At 40.2% G+C, this 15,103-nt stretch overlaps 1 pseudogene; it reads right to left on the reverse strand.

Moving 5' to 3' along the window:
• Nucleotides 1–986: 986 nt before the first annotated feature.
• Nucleotides 987–1,409, reverse strand: LOC105000689 (annotated as a pseudogene).
• Nucleotides 1,410–15,103: the final 13,694 nt, after the last annotated feature.

The raw sequence follows: 15,103 nt of genomic DNA on the forward strand, positions 1-15,103 counted from the left end.
ATTCTTTTTTTTTTTTTTTTCAATGAAAAAAACATCATTTTTATTGATTAAAAACATCATTTTTCATTATAAAAACTTTGCAATTCATATAGGAAGTTTTGACTCATGCAGTTAAGGACTATCATAACTTAAAAAATATACAAAAAAGAAGTATGAATAAAATAAGCTGGATTATTGATTCCAGAGGCATATTATTTTCTCTTATTGAAACACTAATTTAGTTTATTATTTTTCCCTGCTTCTTTCCTATATGTCACAATAAGACTAGAAACTATATTTGTTTTCTTTAAGCTCTGCCTACTGAGTCTGATTATCTTTTTTTTTTAATTTATTTTAATTGGAGGTTAATTACTTTACAATATTGTATTGGTTTTGCCATGCTGCTGCTGCTGCTAAGGCACTTCAGTTGTGTCCGACTCTGTGTGACCCCATAGATGGCAGCCCACTAGGCTCCTCTGTCCCCGGGATTCTCCAGGCAAGAATACTGGAGTGGGTTGCCATTTCCTTCTCCAGTGCATGAAAGTGAAAAGTGAAAGTGAAGTCACTCAGTTGTGCCCGACTCTTATCGACACCGTGGACTGGAGCCCACCAGGCTCCTCCCTCCATGGGATTTTCCAGGCAAGAGTACTGAAGTGGGGTGCCATTGCCTTCTCCTGGTTTTGCCATACATCAACATGAATCCGCCACAGGTATACACGTGTTCCCCATCCCAAGTACAGGGAGGTAGGAGGGAGTTCTGGGAATTCTTTACAAATTCTAGATTCAGGTTCGTTAGCAGAAGTGCATTGCAGGTATTTTCATCCTGTCTGTGGCTTGTGCTTTACTTTTTCAAACAGTGTCTTTTATTTTATTTTACTTTGATTTAATAAAGTTTTATTTTTCAAAATGTACAGCTGGTCAGACCTGTTTAAAAAAAGAAAAAAAAATCAAATCAGAACTACAGACCCTTGTGAAGGGGATGTGTACTTCGTATAGGAGCCCCAGGTTCACGAATCTTCACCAGCAGCTGGGGCATCTCCACCCTTGGTGTTTCTGGTGTAAATCACTTGAGCTCTGTGCTTTGAAACCAGTTTAATAAGTCCTTTACTAAGGAGTTCCTGAAGGGCTGCTCTGGCCAGGGAACCACGAATCTTCAGTCTCTCAGAGACGACAGCCGAAGTTATAAGCGTATAGTTGGGAACTTCTTTACAGAGTTTGTCATATGTTGCTTTGTCAAACAAGACTAGCTTATTGAGTTTGTCCCGAACTCTGCCTTTGGACCACTTCTTCTTTTTGGCCTTGCCCCCAGATTTGTTCACTGGATCTTTGTCTTTCTTGGCCGACTTTCTGGCATCTTTCTTCTTCTTGTCGTCCTTGGGCGGCATAGCGAAGCCCGGAGAGCAGCTGCAACCACTGCAGCCTCGCTAAGATGTTGGACAAAGAGGAAACAGTGTCTTTTAAACATCGATGAAGTCCAATTTATTGATTTCCTTTTATGAATCATTCTTTTTGTGTTTCTTGTTAGAAATCATTGTGGGTCCCAAAGTCACAGAAGATGTATCCTATTTTTTTCTAGGAGTTTAATAGTTTTTAGATTTTTAAGTTTATGATCTCTCACGAGTTTAATTTTTGTCTGTGGTGCTAGGTGTGGGTTAGAGTTCTTTTTTTTTTTTTTTTGGCATGTGGATGTTCTATCACCATTTGTTCAAAAGGCTAAGCTTTTCTGTGCAGTTGCCTTGGTAACTTTGTTGAAAGTGAACTGATCCTCTATGTAGATCTATTTAAGGACTCAATCCTGTTCCATTCATCTATATGTTTATATTTGGCCAGTACCACACTATCTTGATTACTATAACTTATAGTATATCTTGAAATCAGGTTGTGTGTGTCCTCTAGCTGTTTTCAAGATTATTCTATTCCAGATCTTTTTCAGTTGTATATTGATTAAGTTATGGCTTCTGATCATCAAGTCTCTCACCTTTAAAAATAAGTATGATAATCATATCTACACCACAGAGTTATTAGAAAGGTTTCATTTTTGTAAATCATTTAGTAAGGTGTCTGGCACATGTTAATCTGTTGATGACTGTTAGTTCTTATTTTTTTAATTTTCATTCTCTAATTTGCAAGACAGCCTTTCTGCTGTCTCACCTGAAAGCTGGATTTTACTGTATTCCTGACACACACATACACGCATGTGTGCTCAGTTGCTTAGTTGTGTCCGACTCTTTGCGACCCTATATACTGTAGTCCCCCAGGTTCCTCTGTCCATGGAATTTTTCCAGGCAAGAATACTGGAGTGAGTTGCCATTCCCTTCTCCAGGGGATCTGCTTGACCCAGGGATTGAACCCGAGTCTGTTGCATCTCCTGCACTGGCAGGTGGATTTTTACCACTGTGCCACCTGGGAAGCTAAACATATACCTGCTGTAATTAAAAAAAAAAAGTTTGGTGGAGATTCACTTATTGTAAAATAATATTTTGGAATAACACTTTGTGTAGTTGAGGAATTCAAATATAAATTTGAAAAGGAGTATCAGAGTTTGGAAATATTTCTTGTGTATCTCCGTCTACTAAGATTTTGTGGAAAACGATACTGGAAAACAATGAAGATGATTAAAAGATACGATTGACATTCTTAGCAGAGGGAGGACCAGCATGCAGGTTGGGAAGATGACTCAGGAGTCAGAATCCAGGAAACCTGCAACTTCCTAGCTGTGAAACCTTGAACACTCTGTCTCGCAGTCTCAGTTTCCCCATCTACAATGGTGTCTCACAGTATTTGTGGTGAAGATAAGTGAGCTGATAGTTGTGAAAGAAAGTGCTTTCTAAAGTGTAAAATGAGGAACCCATGGTTCCCCATGCTAGGTACTGAGAGGCCCTGGGGTGTTGCAATGAAGTTGTAAGGGAGCTGCGGCTCATTCTAACTTTCTTAGGAAACACAGTAACATTTGTTGAGTGCTGCATGAGATATTATAATGTACTGTTTGATCCCAAAATATTAAGTATAAATTTAATATTTCGGCCCCCCGAGAAAAATTGAGTGAGGAAATGTACTGTGAATGAGGAAGTTTGGGCATCTCACTGATAAATATCCATTTGGGGAAAGCTTTGTAGGTGCTGGGCACTGGGGTGTGGCATAAATAGGAGTTATTTATTTTTGGTGGTTTGGTTACTTTATAATCTTTAATGTGCATTTTTGGTACAAAGAGTTTTAAAACCCATGTCAAGAAACTTATTACCAGTGGTACTGGAGTAAACTGATAGCATCACCAGGTTATATAAAGAGCCTGGTCAATATCTGCCTTCATCTCCTTACTGTCCTGAACAAACACGTAGAGTGATCTTGCATGCTAAGTGCTTTGCACATATTAACTTAGTCTCTGACACTCTCTCTCGAGACATTTTAAACACCCTGTTACAGGTGAAGAAACAGGTTGCAGAGGGTAAATGATTGAACCAAGGTCACTTAAATAAGTGATGGATGTTTGACTATAGTTGCTTGTGCCCTCATATGGTCTGCTAAGAAAGCCAAGGATTGTAGGAAAGGAAATTCTAAATGATTGATGAAATCCTATATAGTTCTAAATTTATATTATTTTAAAAGTCTCACTTTGATCTCTTTTAATTGTTTGAGGAAAGATGCTTGTGAGGCTGGATGGAGCTTATCTATCATCATTTTAAATTCTTAATGTTTTGATAGTGTGTTTTTACAGCCTAGACTTGATTCTACCAAAATCTGTATGTTGTAGCCCCAAGAAACTGTAAAAACCCAGTTTTTGTAAGTACAAAATGTTACACTGATTTTTAAAATACAGTATAAAAAATAAAAAGAGGGATAAGATATCCAAATAAAAAAAAATCAATCTCCTTTTTTTCAAAGAAAAAGTAATGCGTTCATGATGTGGTAAGTTGCCATCATTACTAGAAGACATATGGTTTCATAAACACAATGAGTGAACTAAGAATGCTCGTTGAAACGTTTTGGCCATGCAGCTTTCCAGCATTGCAGTGAACTGGATGATAATGAGACAGAATTTGCCAGAACTCCAATCCTCCTACATTTTCTGAGATCAACCAAGGAACCTGGTCTGCCTGTGCAGGCCTGCGCCTCCTGCCTCATCACCTGATTCCCCTCTCTGAATTCCCTGCCTTCCAGCTATACCTAACCCCTTGCAGTTATTTCCACCAACATCTGCTCTTAGCTCTGTGCTTTCATTCTTCATTCAGAGCCCACAGTTCCAAAAGAACTTTCTGTAATGATATCCAATACAGTAAACACTAACCACATGTAGATACTGAGAACATCAAATGTGGTTAATGTGTTCTTGTTATTCAGTTGCTAAGTCGTGTCCGACTCTGTGACCCCATAAACTGCAGCATGCAAGGCTTCCCTGTCCTTCACTGTCTCCCTGAGTAGGCTTAACTCATGTCCATTGAGTCAGCGATGCTATTCACCACTTCATCCTGTCACCCCTTTCACCTCTTGTCCTCAGTCTTTCCCAGCATCAGGGTCTTTTCCAAAGAGTTGGCCTTTGCATCAGATGCAAAAGTATTGGAGCTTCAGCTTCAGCACTAGCCCTCCAATGAATATTCAGAGTTGATTTCCTTTAGGATTGACTGGTTTGAACTCCTTGCTGTCCAAGGGCCTCTCAAGAGTATTCTTCAGCACCATATTTGGAAGGCATCAATTCTTCTGTGCTCAGCCATCTTAATGCTCCAACTCTCACATTGATACAATACTACTGGAATAACCTTAGCTAATGTGACCGAGAGGCTAAAATCTGGAATTTTTTTTTTCATTAGCTTAAATATCCACCAGTGGCTAGTGGCAAGAGCATGGGACAGCGCAACTCAGATGGTCTTCACCTTTAGAGATCACCTTCCTCCACTTCTCAATCCTTAATGTCAGGTCACCTCCTACTCCTTCTATAAGATTTGAAAGTCGATCTCCCAGGAAGCCTTCCCTATCTTTGCTGCACCTTCTCACTCTAAAGCGATGTGCAGATTTCTGTGGCCCTATCTTTGAACCCATGGCAAAGTCTTACCTTGATCCCAGCAGCACTGTAGTAAAGATTTTATGCACCAGACTGGGAGCTCTGTGAGGTTTGGGGACTGTATCTTTGCATCTCCACGTATCCAACACATTGCCCTGTAGCTGACCAATGCCTCCTTTTGGGATGAGTAAGATTGGAATTTCAGGCATAAGATTCTATGACTATGGATAGGAGATCTATTCTAGGAGAGAGATTGTGGAATGTTGCATTGATATGATCAACAAATAAAAAAAGTTAATTCACTTGACCTAAGGGAAATGTCTGACCCACCCAGAGAACTGATTGCCATTATACGTCACCCTTTAAAATGATCATATTGGAGGCTATAAATTCTCTTCATATTGTTGAGAAACTTAGTATGGAACTCTGCATTACTACATCCAGTTCTTGGCTCATTGTTGCCAGCTGTGGTCTAATTCATCTTTTAGGAAGTGGCAAACCAGTATCTCATGTTGGGAGAAATTAAAGAAAGTACCTTAGAAAGTTAACCTGGATATCCCAAGCTTCTCACCTTGCCTCCTCTCTGGAGATAAGAATTAAACTTGAACATCCTCCATAAGGCAAAGTCAAAAACTCACACAAAGGATGTTAATAGTTTGTGTGCAATTCTATACCATCACCCAAGGCTATCCAGGCCCCCCCTTCTTTTTTTTAAACTTGGCTATAACAACATAAGTCATTTACTTCCTCTTTTTGATTCCCTGATAATCTTTAGAAATATTCTTTGTTCCTTTTATCTAAAAGACTTACATCTGGTCATATAACACCAATATGGATTTATAAATCGAGTGTGAAGATAGTACCAAAACTCATTTAAAATATTTTTTAAGTGTTTTTTCCAAAACGAATGATAATGATGATACTAAGTAATAATAATAAAATCCTTAACACCTTCTTTATCAGCTTGAGCGCTTCACTGTTGTTCATCTCAGGTGTGGTTGGCAGGAGAGGGCTTTTTATGCCTTAGAAGCTTAGCAGGTGAGACACAAATTCATAGAGGATAGAGCATGCCACAATATTTAGCAGCTGGTAAGATGTTCTTACACTTATAGGATAGGTTTGGACTCCTGACATTCAATTAAAATCATGTATGTTTAGTTCATGATTCAGTTCAGTTCAGTTCAGTTTGCGACCCCATGAATCACAGCACGCCAGGCCTCCCTGTCCATCACCAACTCCCTTAAATTGCCTTCCCCCCACAAAATATCATATCCAGACATCTGAATATCTTAAAATGGTTTTGTTTAGCATCAAAGTGTTTTCACTTAAAAATGTTAACATTCAAATCAGTCACACAGCGAGTGGATGACAAAAGCTGCAGCAGCAATCTTGTTCAAGGAATGAATGTTTCCATGTTGAGCAAGATGTACTTGAATGAAATTGACAGTTGATTCCAGGCTTCCAAGTGGAGTTTCAGAGACATGAAGCTGACATTGTCATTGTCACTTTGAGTCATTCAGGTCACCCAGGAGAAAAATTGGCCTGACAGTATGTTCCCTGTGACTCAACATGGTTGTAGGTTTTAGTCAGTGGAGTGATTCTTTGATAATGTCAGCAATGGAAAGATGAGCTTCTAATGGCATCAATTGGACAGTTAGCCAATTTTACTGATTTTCTTTAAACTATCATTTTTTTCTAACTCACCCAAGTCTGATCTACTCCTTTAACTTTTAAAAACTTGTATTACCTACCACAAATTGTGTAAAGAGTAGAAGGCCAATTCTTTTATTTATTCATTTATTCATGGATTCATAGATTTATGCATCCATTCAGCACGTATTTACTAAGCATTTGTTGTCAGCCAGGCACAATTTTATGCACTGGACTAAACCAGTGATTAAAATTAAGTCCTTGCCTTTATGGAGTTTATGTTCTTAGGGAGACAGAAAACAAATAAACACAGATAACACATCCAGTGTTCCTATGTACTAAAATGGAAAATAAACTGGGATAAGAGGGTAGAAAGTGATTGAGGTAGAGACTGCTTTTTAATTTAGGATGGTCAAGGAAGGTCCCTCTGATAGGTGATGTTTGAGTAGAGACCTTGGGAGGAGCAGGTACAAGTCAAATAAATTATCTGAGGGAGCAGCAAATACAACAGGCCTCTAGTACTCTGAGGATGGACTTCGAGTATCTGAGGAAGAGAAAGGAGGCCAGTAAGAGCAGAGCAGGACTGAGCGGAGGAGGGCAAATAGGAAGCAGCGAAATGGGCTGTTGCAATGGCCTGGCTGAAAGAGCCAAGGAAACAAAGACACTAGTAGGAGATAGATTTTGCAGAGGGAACCAGGGCAAGATCAGTCCCTCTGAGTGGATGGAAAAACCCTAAAGTTTTTGAACAGAGGACTACTCTGACATGTTTTAGACAGCTCCTTTCAGCTGCTGTGAGAGAAGGGGGTGTTGCAAGGCTGGATGCAAAGAAAATAGTTTCTTTGCAGGGATGGATGCAAAGGAAACAGTTGGAAGGCTACTGCAATGACCCATAGGCTATGGTAACCTGGGTTGGAGTTTAGTGGTGAGAGGTGAGAAGTGGTTGAATTCTGGGTATATTTTGAAGATGTGGTCTTCAAGATTTGCTGAAGGATTAGATATGAGATGTACTAGAAAGAGTGAAGTCAAAGACCACTTGAAGACTTTGGTGTGAGCAACTGGAAAGATAGTGAGAGAGTTGCCATTGGCTAAGATAAAGACTAAAGGAGGCTTTACTTTATTTGGAGGAGGAGTGGGGAATCAAACAGTCACGTGAACATTTTGAGTCTGAAACTTCTGTTAGATGACTCGATGGAGATGTCTAGTTGGAAGACAGACATAAGGAACTGGATAGTAGGCACACGGTCAATGTTGGGCTTATAAAAATTGGGAGCAGTAAGTCATAGACAGTATACAAAGCCATGCAACTAAAAGATAAAAGATTGAAGGAATGAATGTAGATAGAGGACAAGGGGGCAAAGACTGAACTCTGGGAAGGATGACAAAGGAATCTGAGAAGGGCTGGCCAGTGAGGTGGATGGAGACCAGAAGAGAAGTTGCTGAAGAAGCCAAGCGAAGAAGTTAATGAAGAAGGAAGGGATTGACCATGGCAAACACTACTGAGAGAACAAGTCAGAAGATGGTTGAAGGTTAAGCATTAGATTTGGCAAGGTGGAGGCTACTGCTGATTGTAATGAGAGGATTTTATGAAAGATGCTGGCCAGTATGAATGAATTGAAGAGTGTGGGAAGAGATGAAATTAGTGGACACAGGAAGATTGTTTTCAAGAGTTTTCTTGTTAAGAAGAACAAAGAAATGGGGCAGTAGGCTGGTACTCTATGTGCAACTGTATGTGTATGGTGGTCAAGATATGTAACAATCAAGAGAAGTTTTCATTCTGTCAGATGCTTACAGCAGTGGACGCTGATCTTTTAAAGAGAGATACACTTGAGATTTAGAACACTGTTACTTCTGTTCTGTGAAAGAGGAAGGTGATTGAATACAAGTGTCTTCATGAATAACATAATTATTACTTTCTCTTTGTGTGCTGATTTTTGTTGAAACATTGCAATAAACCATTACTTCTTTCCTGTCTTTTGTAATATAACAGCAGCATCATTGTAAAAAAAATGGTTAGTATGTACAGGAAATGTGTTAGTTTATTTTACTTAATTCTTGCAATAATTGTATGGGGTATCTATTTGTATTTTTCTATTTTATGGAAGAGGAAACTGAGGCTTGGCAAAATTATTGGCTGTGCCCAAGATCACACAACTGGGGTTTGTGCTTAGACAGTTTTGACCACAGAATTTGAACTCTTGGCCACCACATGCTTACTTCCTCCTTTGTTTGCAACTGCACTGTGATGGGACTTGGACCTTGGGTATCATTTATACATTATGCATCCTTGTTATTATGTACATTTAGTAGCTTCCTATTCCTAAAGCCACCTTTTATTTTTGCTGGCTTTCTCATGAGGTGAATCATGTGCTTCTTGAGCTATCTTAAGAGAAAGGTGGAACAAGTTGACGCAGTGACTTATGCTTCAGAAACTCTCAATAACGCCCAACAAATCTGTCATCTTCAAAGTCTTGATTATGGAAATAGAAGAATATAGTGAAGAACATCTTTTGTGTTTTCCAGAATAAATTAAAGAGACAAAATACCCTAGTCTTGTCTATGTGCCAATGGTGTAAGAGATTTGTAAGAGATTGTAAATAAGGAAAGAGTGTAGCTGATTCACTCTGCTGTGCAGTAGAAACTAACAACGTTGTAAAGCAATTATTTGCCAATAAAAATTAATTTTAAAAAGTATGTAAGAAATGAGCAATAATAAATCAAAACATGATGTCCTGCTTATAGGAAAAAATCTTCTTAATCTATTCAGTAGGTAAAATGGGTCTACCTTCAGAAAGAAATTGAAGGTACACTAAAGTAATGAAATTGGTTAAGAAGTTGAACTCAGGTGTTATAAGAGGATTCACAACGGAAATAAATATAACCCCACTTTTCTTCAGCCATGGCTCTCAGCCCTGCAAAGTACCTGAACCTAGAAGTTTTTCTCTTCAGTTAGTTTTATGAATCCTTCTTAAAGGTGTGCTGCTGCTGCTGCTGCTGCTGCGAAGTCACTTCAGTCGTGTCCAACTCTGTGTGACCCCATAGACGGCAGCCCACCAGGCTCCCCCGTCCCTGGGATTCTCCAGGCAAGAACACTGGAGTGGGTTGCCATTTCCTTCGCCAATGCATGAAAGTGAAAAGTGAAAGTGAAGTCGCTCAGTCATGTCTGACTCTTAGTGACCCCAGGGACTGCAGCCTGCCAGGCTCCTCTGTCCATGGGATTTTCCAGGCAAGAGTACTGGAGTGGGTTGCCATTGCCTTCTCCTCTTAAAGGTGTGGTTAATACTAAATATGTGTCAATGTACATTTCATCTATAAGGAGGGAAAGAATAAAAGACCTGAAAATGAAGGGTATTATATTCATCTTGATGTCTTTCTGCTCCTCATGGATTATGACATTGTATAAGGCTAAGTAAAAGTTTTAGTCTAAAGGCACTTCCAAATTAAAGCAGTTAAACAAACAGTTTGAGTCTCTTGATTGAAAGGTGTCAGAGCAGGGCACAATGACTTAAAATCTGATTAATGAGAAACTACGTTAAACCACTCTCAGATATCTTAGGATCAATCGGATTGCTGAGTAGTTTCTCAAATGTTTATAAATTAACGAGTGGATTAAATGCACTGTACTTGTCTCAGAGATTCTTTGAATTTTATTTTGAATATGATGTTTCTTATTCTTTGTGAATTTGAGACTTAACAGCTGATACTCTATAGACTTTTAGAATAGAAAAAGGACCATGTTGTTAAAATTACTGAAAAGAGTGTAGTTCTCTAATTTCTTGTAATATCTGATACTATTCCTTATGAGTTTTAGTAGCATCTGAATTAGCTGAGAAGCCTACATGCTTTGAGATTCTAAAGTACTGTGTCTGAATTTTTTGAAATCCTCAGCATTCTGGTGTGGCCTTGTCACTGACTCGATGGACGTGAGTCTGGGTGAACTCCAGGAGTTGGTGATGGACAGGGAGGCCTGGCGTGCTGCGATTCATGGGGTCGCAGAGTCGGACATGACTGAGCGATTGAACTGAACTGGGCACAAGATACCTGAAAATTCTTGTTCCTGTTCTTTAGCTCCCTCCCTCAATACCACCTAAAAGCACATGCACCCGTATCTGGAGCATGGCTACCACTACTACAGCATCCTTTTCCCATATAATTGAGGATGATCTGTGCCAAGAGTTTTTTTTTTTTTTTTTTTCTGGCTGCGGCTTCTGCTGCCAAGTCACTTCAGTTGTGTCTGACTCTGTGCAACGGGGGGAGGCAATAAAGGAATCATGTGAGTATTTCTTAGGTACCTATATAATGATGTACATAAAATCAAGCTCCTCAATCCTGTGAACTTCCGTGACTAAGTGACCTAGCTATACATGCATGAGAAAGTGTTCTGCTGGAAATGGAAATGTTCAAATTATATACAAGCTAGATTCATTTTTATCTTCCAATTTGTTCTTTCAAAAGAAATGCCAAAATGCAAATGTCAGGAAATGGTAAATGTCTCCCTTTTGCCACAAGGGAGACACCTGTAAATTTACATGGCCTGTAGTGGAAGAGTGAGTACCAGGACACTGGGCCTTGGAGAGTGTGATTCTGCCTTAGGCTTATGAGTATCTGAGTCTAGCTATTGGTCTAACCATGGGTATGCAATTATTTTCCTGGAGTAAATAATGTTTGAGATCAGTTTTGTAAGACCACAAATGTTTTGTTCTGAAAAGTAGAATTGGGAGCTTGCATCAGGAATCAGTGAACTGTGACTGTAAAGTAAACAAAGACATGTAACCATCACCACCTGTGGGGGTCACAGACGATGTGGATGCAGGGCAGACTGCAAATCATGAGGTTCTGTTAGAGGTAAGAGAAATCCAGTGAGGGGGATGTGGATTGGAAGAGTTATTTTGTGTTAGTAGAAGCCAACTTATATGGAATTGTTTATCTGCCACTCAAATAGCAAGAACTGTAGCCCACCAGGCTCCTCTATCCAGGCAAGAATACTGGAGTGGGTTACCATTTCCTTCTCCAAGTAATAGATTAAGTTGCCTAAATCCCTATGCCCTTTCTCAACGAGTCTGCACTTGGATCCTAGAATTTGGAACTGCAACCCAGAGAGTGTCCTTAGTCTCAGATGTCAGTGTCAGGACAATGGTGAGGTGGCCATGTCTGCACCAAGTTGTGTTTATGTTAGAGACATGGAACCAAAATTTACAGTTGCTATGGGAAGAGAAAGAATGAGAGGGAGGGCTGTGTATGTGTGTGTGTGTGTGTGTGTGTATGTGAGAGAGAGAGAGGAGCGGGAATAGATTATGAGGGGTAGAGAAATCTGGGGCAGTCTGAGAAGGAACCACAGTTCCTAACTGTAGCTCCTCTACAGTTAACAAAAACACAATGGGGAAAATGAGGCAGTAGATAATGAAACTTTTCACTTACAGTCTCTCATAACACAGGTGAATTATGAATGAACCCTTCTTGCATTATCAACAGCTGACTTGGACAACATACAACTTTGTGAATGCAGGCCTATCTTTGAAGGTGCAGTGTGCTGATGCATCACAATTTGCAAAAAAATTTAAACCCATCTGCAAATTCTTTGACTCTCCTTTGTTTCAGTCGAAACATTCTTGGCACTACTTCCACCTATAGAATGTGCTGGAAGTGATGCTGTGTGTCTTCTGAAGGTAAAAGACCATGCATCTTCTGCCTGTTTCTTTTGCAATGCCCATTCTGGCCACAGCTGCTGAGAAAGAAGCCTGACTATTTGAAACTACCATGCTTGAGAGACCACATGTAGGTTTTCTAGTCAACAGCTTCAGCTGAGCTCTCAGGCAGTAGCTAACATCTAGCCACAAGAATGAGCTGTCTTGGATGTCCAGTCTTTAGATGATAGCTGCCCCAGATACCATCTGTCTACATCCACATGAGAAACTCCAAGCAGGAACTTCTCAGCTCCCTTTCAAATTTCTGACCCACAAAACCATAAGCAAGAGAGAAGACAGGGGATGGATATTAACCATGCAACCAACACTCTCTGGGCTGCTTGACTAAAGAAAGCTTCTCTTTCTTGCTACCACTAAAGATGGCCCAGTAGGCAAATGCGCTGGAGACCCCTCAACTTGTTTGGGTATACTACTGGTCAAGGGTATTTTTCTTTATAGATCAATGTCTGAATTAGCTAACACCTCTCAATTCTGTGCCACAAATTGAACTGTGAATTCCCACTTGTATTTTCGCAAGTATATAGCATGAGTCACCACGCATGGGGGGCAGGGTGGGAGAACTGGGTAGAGTGCATGTGGGCCAGTGCAAAGTCATCACCACTACTGGGAAAACTCAGACAAATGCCTCATGATAGTGCTGGGAAGAGTCAAGACAGTAGGGCAGGAGAAAGGGGAAAAGGAATAATGCAAAGGGAGAGGCAGTGCTTGCCCAATTGTGTGCCAACCACCTTGGTCTTCAGAGGAAGTGGGAATTCCAAAGCCCCTCAGACTTAAACAAGTGACTTCTTTAAGACAATCATTTCAGTGGTGCCCGACTCTATCAGATCGCAGCTTCCAGCGTGCTATTTCATGAACTTTTTCTGAATCATGGAATTAATTATGCTGCCTTTTAATGTACTGTCTGAGAGCTCACTGTTAAGTTGGCTGTTATCTAGATTTAGTGAACATGAAACAATTTATGTTTGAGAGCTACATCCCAAAGAGTGTGCTCTCTGCTCCTTCTTCTAGATCAGGGCTCACATGTGCATAAGTCTCCAGGGGCCAGGCCACCATGACACATGAAGAAAGCCTTCTAACTGAGATCACCATAGGCAGATGACCCTTCCCAAGAGTCATGGCTGCTTGAGGCCATCCAATGGCTATGAAAAAGTGATTTAGTTTGTCAAATATTGCAGTTTTTAAAAAGAAACTCCATAATTAGCCTCCAATTAAAATAAATAAATAAAAAGAAACTCCGAAGCTAGATTTTTATGTAAAATCTGATTTTTGAATGTTGGCAATGAATTAAAATTTTTCATAAAACACCTGGTGTGCCAAATTCATCCTATGGCAGCCAGATTGAATCCTTTCTCAAGTCTTTAGGTTTTATTCTTGCATCAAGCTAACTCACTGGAAGGCAGCATCCAAAGCTTGACATACTTGCTTGACTCCTTAAAAATATTTTCATTGAGCTTTGTTTTAATATTATGTCCTTGACCTCTATCAAAATGCAATGTCTATTTTGCTATGCAACATTTCTTATAAAGATACACAAAGCAGTTCTATTTCCAGTTTTTTAAGGAATCTCCACACTGTTCTCCATAGTGGCTGTACTAGTTTGCATTCCCACCAACAGTGTAAGAGGGTTCCCTTTTCTCCACACCCTCTCCAGCATTTATTGCTTGTAGACTTTTGGATCGCAGCCATTCTGACTGGTGTGAAATGGTACCTCATTGTGGTTTTGATTTGCATTTCTCTGATAATGAGTGATGTTGAGTATCTTTTCATGTGTTTGTTAGCCATCTGTATGTCTTCTTTGCCATACGACCCAGCAATCCCACTGCTGGGCATACACACTGAGAAAACCAGAATTGAAAGAGACGCATGTACCCCAGTGTTCATCGCAGCACTGTTTATAATAGCCAGGACATGGAAGCAACCTAGATGTCCATCAGCAGATGAATGGATAAGAAAGCAGTGGTGCATATACACAATGGAGTATTACTCAGCCATTAAAAAGAATACATTTGAATCAGTTCTAATGAGGTAGATGAAAGTGGAGCCTATTATACAGAGTGAAGTAAGCCAGAAAGAAAAACACCAATACACTATCAGTTCAGTTCATTTCAGTTCAGTCACTGAGTCGTGTCCGACTCTTTGCGACCCCATGAATCGCAGCACGCCAGGCCTCCCTGTCCATCACCAACTCCCAGAGTTCACTCAGACTCATGTCCATCAAGTCAGTGATGCCATCCAGCCATCTCATCCTCTGTCGTCCCCTTCTCCTCCTGCCCCCAATCCCTCCCAGCATCAGAGTCTTTTCCAATGAGTCAACTCTTCGCGTGAGGTGGCCAAAGTATTGGAGTTTCAGCTTTAGCATCAATCCTTCCAAAGAAATCCCAGGGCTGATCTCCTTCAGAATGGACTGGTTGGATCTCCTTGCAGTCCAAGGGACTCTCAAGAGTCTTCTCCAAGACCACAGTTCAAAAGCATCAATTCTTCGGCGCTCAGCCTTCTTCACAGTCCAACTCTCACATCCATACATGACCACAGGAAAAACCATCTCTTCACTTTCTGCCATAAAGGTGGTGTCATCTGCATATCTGAGGTTATTGATATTTCTCCCAGCAATCTTGATTCCAGCTTGTGCTTCTTCCAGTCCAGCATTTCTCATGATGTACTCTGCATATAAGTTAAATAAACAGGGTGACCATATACAGCCTTGACGTACTCCTTTTCCTATTTGGAACCAGTCTGTTGTTCCATGTCAAGTTCTAACTGTTGCCTCCTGACCTGC

This window comes from Bison bison, unplaced genomic scaffold, assembly GCF_000754665.1.
Source record: "Bison bison bison isolate TAMUID 2011002044 unplaced genomic scaffold, Bison_UMD1.0 scf7180017864373, whole genome shotgun sequence".
NCBI lineage: Eukaryota > Metazoa > Chordata > Mammalia > Artiodactyla > Bovidae > Bison > Bison bison.